The sequence below is a fragment of the Quercus suber genome, unplaced genomic scaffold (assembly GCF_002906115.3).
Source record: "Quercus suber isolate HL8 unplaced genomic scaffold, Cork oak 2.0 scaffold_873, whole genome shotgun sequence".
Classification (NCBI taxonomy): domain Eukaryota; kingdom Viridiplantae; phylum Streptophyta; class Magnoliopsida; order Fagales; family Fagaceae; genus Quercus; species Quercus suber.
This window is the reverse complement of record NW_027070303.1, coordinates 158707-169384: the sequence shown is the minus strand read 5'-3', so window position 1 is coordinate 169384 and position 10678 is coordinate 158707. Positions and strand designations below refer to the sequence as shown.

Below are 10678 nucleotides of genomic sequence, written 5' to 3'. Positions count from 1 at the left end.
GGGGGGGGGGGTGGTTGGAGAGAGAGATATAATATTGTACGTAGTATTTATTTGATTTGTAAATTTTTTAATTTATAAATTTCAAATCTAGATATAAAGAGAGAGGGAGAGAGATAACCAAATATATATAAATATATATATATATATATATTTTGTTTTGAGGGAAGATTAATAGTAAAAATACACTCGCATTACACTTCTATTTGGGTTTCTTATAAATCAGTTATTCAACTTTCAAAACATAAATTCACCCCTCGACTATCACCTATTGTCATTTGCTTATCCAAAAATGTTGTTTTGAACAAAAAATTGACATTGTCATAATTATAAAGGAGGTAAGATGCAAGTTTTGGAAATTAATAGTGTAAATTATAAGTTTTGAAAGTTGATGCACAGATGAAGAATCGAGTCTAAACTCAAAGGATGTAAAGTGTATTTTAGCCAAACTCATAATATCACATCATATTCAAAGTTTTCCTATGTAGCAGTAATATACCTAAGTGTATTATAAATTGGGCTATTACGCGGCCGTCAATATATGACCATTCACGTCACAGTGTATTAAATAATTTAAATTATTAAAAAAAAAATGACTCCCTTCTGTCATGATTTTCATATATGATTTTCTAGAATTTCTAGAATGTCTGCCCTCCCAAACCCGCAATTTCCGATAATCATTTTATACCCAAATTATAAGTTTGGAGACTAATGTGTTGGACCGATCGAGGCCAGTCCAAGAGTATTGTTAAGACCCAATACTAAGAATTGGTGTACTTTTAATATTCCAATGCTCCTTGTTTCTCACCCAAAAAAAAAAATGCTCATTGTAATGGTCTTTAATTAATTGGTCTATAGCATTACTTCTATGAAGTCTTTCATTTTGCTAGTAAAAGTCATGTACATACGACTGACTTGGCAAAAGATTTATCAATTTGCCCCTTCTACCTAATAATCTATAAATAGCAACCAAACTATAACACTTTTGCCCATATAGTTCTAGCTTCTAGCTTAATTTCAAACTTTCTCAGCAATGTCTTATAAAGTTTTTTCTCTGTTTTCATTCACTCTCCTCCTTCTTCCTTCTTTCTCACCATTCCCATGCAACTTCAAGAAACATCCATGACAAAAAATTATCACCGTTTGAGTTTCTCAAACATCTTCAAGGATGTCACAAGGGAGAAAAGGTCAAGGCATCCATAACCTCAAAGCCTACCTTGAGAAATTTGGTTATTTGAGCTATAACCATTCTCAAAATCAAACTCATACCAATGATGATGATTTTGATGAACTCTTGGAATCCGCCATTAAAACTTACCACTTAATTACCATCTCAACGCCACAGGGTCAATGGATGCCAACACAGTATCAACAATGATGTGCCATCGTTGTGGGGTGGCAGACATCACCAATGGTACAAATTGGATGCGCTCAGGCAAGAAGAAACATCACCACCGCCATGGCTCTTTTCATACTGTCTCTCACTATTCTTTTTTCCAAGGAAATCCCAAGTGGCCAACTTCTAAGTACCATCTCACCTATGGATTTCTCCCTGGCACCCCAACTAAAGCAATAAGTCCCATCGCAAAAGCTTTTGAAACGTGGGCTGCAAACACACACTTCAAGTTCACAAGGGCTCAAGATCAAACAAATGCAGATCTCAAAATTGGTTTCCATAGGGGGGACCATGGAGATGGGGCCCCTTTTGATGGAGCTGGTGGAACCCTAGCCCATGCTTTTGCACCGACTAATGGGCGATTTCATTATGATGCAGATGAAAAATGGAGTGTGGGAGCAGTCCCAGGTTCATATGACTTGGAGACAGTTGCCTTGCATGAAATTGGGCACCTTCTTGGGTTAGGGCATAGCGAAGTTGAAGGGGCCATCATGTGGCCTGCCATACGTTCAGGGGTGACCCAAGGTTTGCATAGGGACGATATTGATGGCATTAAAGCCTTATATAATTTTTAAGTGTTCAAGGATTTGCAATATGCAATTATTAGCGGGTAGAGAATAAGTCATAGTGCAAATACATGGCACTACGACTATGAAACATGAAGAGAGAAAGTAAAGTTTTAACCTACTCATGGTTAGAAAGTGACGCTTGATTGTAATTCACTTCATATTGTAATAATACTATTTCATTTTTTACAAAGTTTTGTATTTCAACTGAGTCTTTTAATGTTTACATCAAGATGAACAATGTTCAAATCCTTCAATCCCAATTATCAAATCATAAAAATAAAGTAAAATAATAATGCTTCATTTTTATACTATCGTGGAATTATACAACTTGGAAATTTGTATTGAGATAAATAAAACATTTTAATTTCTTTTTAACTATAATAACCAAAAATAATAACTTTTTTATCGGACTTTTTATGATTGACTTTCAATACAGATGTCTTATAAATTTGGTACTTTCAAAAAGGATAATAGTTAAAATAGTCATCTTACAGATAAAGTTTTTAAAATTACTATGGATAAAATGTATTTGTCTAAGATCCTCATCCAATGAACCATTGTGAACGGAAAACCTCATGTAGAACTCAATGACTGAAAAAACAAAAGAGTCAAAAGATGATGTTTGTGGGATAGACTACACCTAAGACTAGGAAGACATCTGATAGGGAAATGTGATTCTTGAAACATATTTCCTAAATTTACAAGAGTAACGATCATAAACCTAGATCTAGGCCACTTATGAAAACAAGCCCTAAAATCTCACCCACTAGTGCACCATATATGAGGTGTCCTCTATTGGATACCTCATTTTATTTGTTCTCAATTAATTAAGCCCATAAAATAAAATAAAAATTAAAAAAAAAAGTTTCCTTCAAATCAAAGGAGTTAAAAAAATTAAGTTGATTTGACCCAATTGAATGTCAAATTAACCAGATTCAAGAATTAAGAGCCAAAATGACATCCCTTGTTGATCAAACCTTGCACCAATGGTCAAACATACAAGAAAAAATAATCTGAACCACCAAATTCTATACACATCACACCAAAATACATCTCCCACAACATGTTTCCTATCATTCAGCTAAGTTTAACCATGGGAAACCAAAATTTGACCGAAAATTGACAAAAAAATTTTCGTTCAATCAGGATAAAATTCATGCCCATAATAAAATATTAAGTAATTTTTTTAAAAAATGATTACTTGCACAGCCCACTTGGAGTAAAATGAGCAAGGTATTGAAAATTAACCATATCATGTGGTCAATTTTGGAAAAGTGACATAAAACTGACATTTATGGATTTGATCATGATTAATTGAGGTTAAATCTCAATTAAATCATGATCAAACAACCTTGGCTTGGTGCAAGGGTCATTGAAAAGGTCTTGGGACTTGATTTAGAAAGTTCAAATCACAGAATTTCCACTCAAACAAAAAGATTTCAAGAAAATACCAAAGTGGAAATTTTTGGACAAAAACTTCAGTTCAATGCTACTTTCCCAAACTTCAGGCTTATAAAATTTGAAAAGAAAGGCTACAAAGTTGGTATCTTTAGAAAGAAGATGTCACAAGCTTTCCAACAACACCTTGTTTGAGCTAAATAGAGGTCAGAAAGGCCTAAAAGTATGTTTGCAATGATGGGGGAGAAAAATCATGCCAAACCCACAAAATTTGGTCCAAATCAAGTTGGGTGCCCTCTTTGTGCACAAATTTGTCACAACTCACCCATGGTTGATCCAAAAAGTTGATAATTTTATAAACTAGGAGCAACTATCTACATCTTAAAAGAAATAAAATGGCATCTCAAGATCATCTCTTTATTTATATATATTGCTTGTACAAGAACAATAAAAAACCAACTTTGAAGATTTCCCATGTGAACCACCCTACTTCTTGGCTAAATAACCTTACCAAACTACACAAAGTTGATACCTTTATAAAGACTGTTGTACAAGCTTTCCAACCTATACCAAAAAAAAAAAATGCCTAAAACAAAGTTTGGTAAGGCCTCCCCAATCAAGCACGTGAAGTTATTACCTCCAAATTGTAAAAAAGAATGGACAAAAATCAAACTGGGATAGTGGAAAAATTGAAACCAAGCGCATGCACACACATACCTTGCACATGGGCCCTGTTTCTTAGGTAAGTGTGAGAAAGTTTGTTATTTAATAGCTATAAAAAATTAAAAACAGCACCACTCCCGCTAAAAAATGCAAGCAACAAACCCATAAAATTACCCAAACTAGTCCCAAATTTCTTTAGAAAATTCATAAAGAAATGTCCTATAATCAAAATCAAGATATGCAAGGGTATCTTTATTTTCAATGTTTTCGTGCTCCTAGTTGCTTAAATAAATGCATGTTTTTCTGATTAATGTATTGAGCATGTTTCGGATATTTATAAATGAGTATTGCCATGCATGATTGGGCTAGAATTTAATTGCAAACTTATGATTAGTTTGTTAATTCTAATATTTAGATGAACATGTTCATGCATATTAATGTAGATGCCATTTGATGTTTTGTTTTACATAATATTTAGATTATGTGTCTAACCATTTTATGTGAACGCAGAATAGCACTTGTACTTTGTTCCCCTTCGATTTACATCTCTGGCCCCATAAATTCTCAAAATATGTGTTTATCCATGGACCATGGAAATGTCAAGAATTGAAAACTCGAATTTGTGTGAAAACACAAAGCTTGTTTAGACCCCAATTAAAAATAATGACTAGATTGCTTTTACTCTAACTTATCTAAGTGCGGAAACAAGAGTAAATGAAGCGCAAACAATGAATACTACTCTAATGCGTAAACATGAACAACAAATAATAAAAGTAAAGCACAAGAGTAAGGGAAGAGAGATGCAAACACAAGATAACATGGCGATGTGCTATCAAAGAGGAAACCGAAAAACTCGGCGAAAAACTTCTCCACCGCCCTCTAAATGGTAAATCGATCCACTAGACAATAAGTTGGGATACACGAATAGCAAGAGACCCTCCAAGCCGAATCTACCCAATGCACCTAAGCCCTCCAAGCTCCTACACCAATAAGGTTTTTCGGAACTATGTCTTGTCTAGCTTTCCGGATCCCACAATATGCCCAATTGCATCCGCCAAGCCTCACCGAGCTTCTTTTGGTCAAATCCCCAAAACTTCCCAAGCTCCAAAACACTCTCTACACTCTGAAAATGTGTGGGTTGTGTTTGGTACAAATCTCCTCTCAAGTATAACAATGGGAGAGGAAGAGAAGAGGACTAGAATGATTTCTCACTAAGGATGAGTAGACTCTCTCTCAAAAAGATGGGTGTGTGTGTAGAAAACTTATCTAGGTTTTTCTCTCTGAATTGGCCTCCTTTAATTTTGGATAATGAGATATATATAGTATGGTGAAGGGTAAAAGTTTAAAGCAAAAAAAAAAGGTAATACACTTAAAAATCCTCCAAGCACAAATGTTTCGCAGACTATCTCGCAGAAAGCTTTACCCAAGACACTTCGTGAAACTGACAGCCTGGACATGACTCTTCAGCTTCAGTCATGTGCTTCTCACATGCCTTTTTTGCGTGGACCCCTTACTCTGCAAGCTAGTTGTGAAATGCACTTGAATCTTCGTTTAAGTCCTAAGTCTTCACTAACTTAATACTAAACCCAATACAATAAAATTCCACAAAATACAAGGATCAAAATTAAAGCAATTACAACACTTTTTGTCATTGAATAAAGCCAATATAAAACATAGTTGTAAATCACAATTTTACAAGAATAAATAAATTTATCTCATTTAGACATCAGATCATTTAAATTTTTGGTCTACGAGTTGAAATAACTAAAATGCTCCTAGTCGACCAGACTTTAACCAGGTTGGCCGGTGGCCTGATAAGTGCAATGTTTCATGAAAATACTAATTTTCTACCTTTTTATATCAACCTAGGAGTTGGTCGGTGGCCTAATAATATTTTCAAATGATTTTACCAACTTGGACCAAATTTGACTATTGCCAACCTAAACTTGACCACAGTTTGACTAATATCTTATTGTTCCTTCGAAATAAATTCGAGCTCAGATTGAAGAAAATAGAATTTTCTTTCAAATGATTTAGCACCTTTTTCTATTTTTTTTTTTTTATAATTCTTCTTTTGGGTAGCAAATTTCTTGGTTTAAACCGTATTTTCACTACATTCTTGATTGTTAGGTTGTCTCAAGAGCAGCTCCACATTGTGACCAGGGTTGTCACAAGACACGCTGATTTGGAAAAAGAATCATTACTGTACGGCACTGATTCCGGTCCAAGGGTATTCGTAAAGACCCAAACATTAGAGAACTGGTCTCCTTTTATTAAGTTAAAGATGTAATTTTGCATCCAAACACTTTAAAACTAAAAACCAAATTTCTCTCTTTTTTTTTTTTTTTAAAACAAATAGGTTTCAAAGTATATATTAGTTCATAATCCATTTCAGGTGCATTAAATAGCGACTATCAACCACATGTTGAGGTAAAAGCATCCCCAATCTCAACAACATACATAGAAAGTAAAAAATGGCAAGCTAGTGCAATTGCAAAAACAGTTGCCAATATGATCCGTTCATCCTCCTTGCCTTTTCTCCAAAAAAAAAATGTTCATCCAACATCTTAGACCCTACAAATTTTAGGTACGCCTGATCTACTAACGACCTCGATCTTGTTCATTCTCTTTGTGCTTAATTTTATGTTCAACTACAACTAATTTATATCCATTTGCTCCTTCATTTCGTTTTTTTTTTTTTTTTTTTTTTTGAACATCTCAAACTGTCTCAATTGATCCTCCCTTTGTTTTTTGGTCACCGATAGGCTAGTCTACCATGCCATAGCATTATAATCTCTTATTATACCATATCATTTTGTATGTATTTTTACTTATGTATCTCACCAAAAAAAAAAAAAATTCTTCTCTAATGATGTGAAAATCATCAGTAGTCATCCAAATGGAGTTTAAATCATCGTCACTTTGCCTGCAAATGTAGTGTAAGGCTTTCCTCAGGTGGTCACCGGTGTTGTGCCTACCACAACGCCTCTGATGCCAAAGTCAGTATACAGAAGCTTTGAGCTTAAATATCATAAATACCTCTGCTTATGTATTTAGGTGTGTGCATCTCCTGTCTGATCCTGTTTAGTGTGTATATATATAGTTTCATTATTTCTAGCTGTTGGGGACTTAATTGCGGCTTTAGTGCTCTTTCTGTAATGACTTAGGGCTTATTAATGCGGGTTTTGATGAGCTTCCAACGCTTTTAACAACTTATGGTAACTATTTGAGGCATTCGAACTTCTTATTAATGACTCGCTTGCTTTCATCCATGTCATGGCAAGGTGGACGAATGTGCTTGATTAAGTCGTCTAGGCAAGAGAGTTCGTCGGCTCCATCAGCTACCCCCACCCCCCTCCCCCCCAAGGTTCTGTGGTCGTCACTGCTCGTCATGACGACCACCAGAAGGTGAAAGGTTTTCTGCCTAAACACGGCTCTTGGATCTCATTCCATATTTAATGCATAGTGGCGGCGCCGTACACATCGTGGCCACATAACGTGTTCTGACTGGTGGAGTTAATGCCCCACTTGTGTGACTCTCCGTTTTTTCCCGCTGGTTTCAGTTTTTTGTGCCTAGTTTTTAAACTTCCTTTCTTTCTCTTTTCCCTTCACTTCCCACTCTTTTGCTATTATTGCTCTGTGCTTCTTCTTCACGAGTTGTTCCACCCTGTGAATTTCTTGAGCTTTTCCTTCCTATGGGTGCTTTCTTTGAGGTATGTCTTTTTTCCCTCCGCTTTTGCTCTTTGTAGTATAGATAAATCCTACGGGTTTCTAATTTCTTTATTGTTTTGGGCTTTTAGGATTTTGTCTCTCTTTCTTTGTTTTCTAGGGTTCCATGGTTAATAGCTCTGAATAGGATAGTTAGCCCTTCTATTTCATTCCTTTTGTGCATTTGGGGGCTTCTTTAGGTGTTTCCTGTACCTTTTCCCCTTTAGTTGAAAGCTTTGTTTTTAGGGTAGTAGCCTAAGCATGTTGGCTAATTTGTTCCCTTTACTTCGTTAGTTAGCAGATTGTTCGAGGATTTAGTAAGTGAGCGAAAAACGATGTCGAAGGTGAGATCTAGTGAGCTTAAGACGAGGTTGTCATCTAGCAATGATCCTGTAGAGGTGGAGGAGGACACCGCGGCTTTAGCCCTCAAGAGATTAGGAATTTTCATCCCTTAGGGAGATGTGTGGCTTGATGCTAAGGCGCTCTCCAGTTTAGGGATAGGTTCCAATTCCCTGAGAGGTTTAGGGTTTGTCTTCCTCATTGGGAGGAACGAGCTGTCACTTTTGCTAGGGAGGTGTGCTTCTACGAGGCTGCTTTCCTATACGGGTTTAGATTCCCTGTCCACCCCTTCATCATGGAGCTTCTAAGTCATTTCAACATCGCTCCCGAGCAACTTAGCCAAACTTGTGGGAGGATAGTGATCGGCTGTATGGAGATATGGACTGCCACAAAAAAAAAAAAAAAAAAAAAAAACTCTTCTACTACCCTTGCTAAGAAAGGAGAAGAAAAATTGTTTTTTTGTTTAGATCTCTTTAAAACAAATTTTTTAACCTAATGAATTAGTCAAATAGTTACTTAGGTTAATTATGAGATCTAGGTTAAACAGTAGTATATCATATCATGCGGTGTGGAAAAATAAATAAGACAACGATATGATTATCCAAGAAAACCAATAAAACCAATCCATTTCAAGATAAAAACCTGGGGGGAGGATTTGACCTAATTGTCCTTAAGGTAAATAAATCCACTAGAAAGAATTGAAGTTTACAAAAGATTTAACTCCTAAACCTAATGCTTTCTCCAGTAGAACTTACTAACACGACCACGTGCAACTTCGACTTCACGGACTCTTCTCTCTTGGATTTGCTAAACGCAAGCTCCCATGCTTATGACTTTGAGATCTCACTCAAAGGTTTCAAATCACCAGTTATTGTTGATCTTGTAGCAGCAACTTGATTCCACCAATTTTTCACTGTAGATCTCTTGATCTAGCAGAAGCTTGTTGAGTTAGAAGGTACAGAACTATTCAGATCCCATAGGAGTAACTCACAAGACTTTCAAGAACCTCTAAAATGTAGTTAGGGTTATCCTTTTATACCAAGAAGTGTTTCACTTAAAACCCGAAACGTTTTTGTAGAGTTTGGATTAAAATAGAATTCTGTAGAAAAAATCCTAACAACAATTTTCGATCAGTCGAACCTCAATGAAAATAACTTCTCTTTCTTGCAACTTGTAAGTTCTTGAATCCTGATTTGTACTATCATGAGCAATGTCTAATACATAGTTTAGGCATGTTTTGATCTCGGTTTGTCAACATACATAAAAGTAGAAATCTAAATATTTAATCCTAAACATTTAGAACCAAACAAAAATAATTGCAAGAATGCAAGGTGAGTTTACCACTTTGATTATCTCTTTTTAATCGTAGTAAGTTCTAAAGAAAAGTGTTCTTCCTGTTATAATAAGCACTACAAAAAATTGGTTCAATAGCCTTTTTAATTTTTTTTAAAATTTTTTTTTTCAACAACTTTAAAAACCACCACTAAGGAGACCTAATACAGCCTTTTACTGTTACAATAGGTTGACCTATTACGGTTTTTTAAAAACGCTACTATATGTCTAGTTTTTTGTAGTGAAGCATTTCATATAATTGATTCTAAGAAGGTGTGCCTAGCTCATAGAAGAAGGCTACGAAGCACCCCTAAAACTTGGAAAATTATTAGGTACTCCCGGAGTACCATAAATGCATAGTCCTCCCTTTTATGTGAGATGAGAGAGTACGCATTTATAGTATTCTAGGAGTACACAATAATTTCCCCTTAAACTTTGTCTTGTTTTAGGAATTGAATCAATTAGTTTTTCTTTTGGAGAATGAATTGAATCAATTAATATCATAAATGAGACTTGAGAATAACACTAGGAGTCTCTTATAAATGCCGGTCTATTGGCTAATCAAAGTCATACAGCATATAGCCATAACCAATGACTCAAAAGGAAAATCAACGGTTTTTGTTTTTTGAGAAACAAAAGGAATCAAGATGCTTTCACAAGATAAGAGCACGTCGCATAATATATTCTCATTCATATGGTCTATAAATGGCACACAAACTTTTAGACTTTTATACCGTCCAATGACTACTTAATTTCAAATTTCCGTAACCATGGCTTCAAAGTTCAGAAGCTTTTTTTACCTCACTTGGTAGACTAAACACAATTTGAGGCTAAGCCGAAAACTTTTGATGGGATTTTATTTATTTAAATATCAATTATTAATAATTAATTTCTTAAGAATTAATTTAATTGTTCCTACTACAGTCCTCCGCTCTACCAACTGAGCTAAGTTTGAACTTTGTGAGAGAATGTAATTAAGTAGGCATGTTTAGTGGTTAGTTTTTTTCTAAACAAAAAATTAATTATTCAAAACCACTTATTTCTTAATTTTTAATATGACTAATTTACTTGACTGATACTAACTAGAGATACTACAAATTTTATTGTATATGCCTTACGAACTAGTGTGTTAATATTCTATAGTAATATTTGTAATAGTTTTAGCATTTTTTTATTTACTTAGTGGTGATTTGGTTGGATTTAATTTAATTTATATATATATATATTTTTTTGTTGGAGAATACTAACGCTATTATAAATTTTATTATAAAAAAAT

The 10678-nt window shown here is 34.8% G+C and overlaps 1 pseudogene; it reads left to right on the top strand.

Annotated features, from left to right (window-relative positions):
- The first annotated feature begins 992 nt into the window (after positions 1–992).
- LOC136065187 (metalloendoproteinase 2-MMP-like) lies at positions 993–2051 on the top strand (annotated as a pseudogene).
- The last annotated feature ends 8627 nt before the right edge of the window (positions 2052–10678 follow it).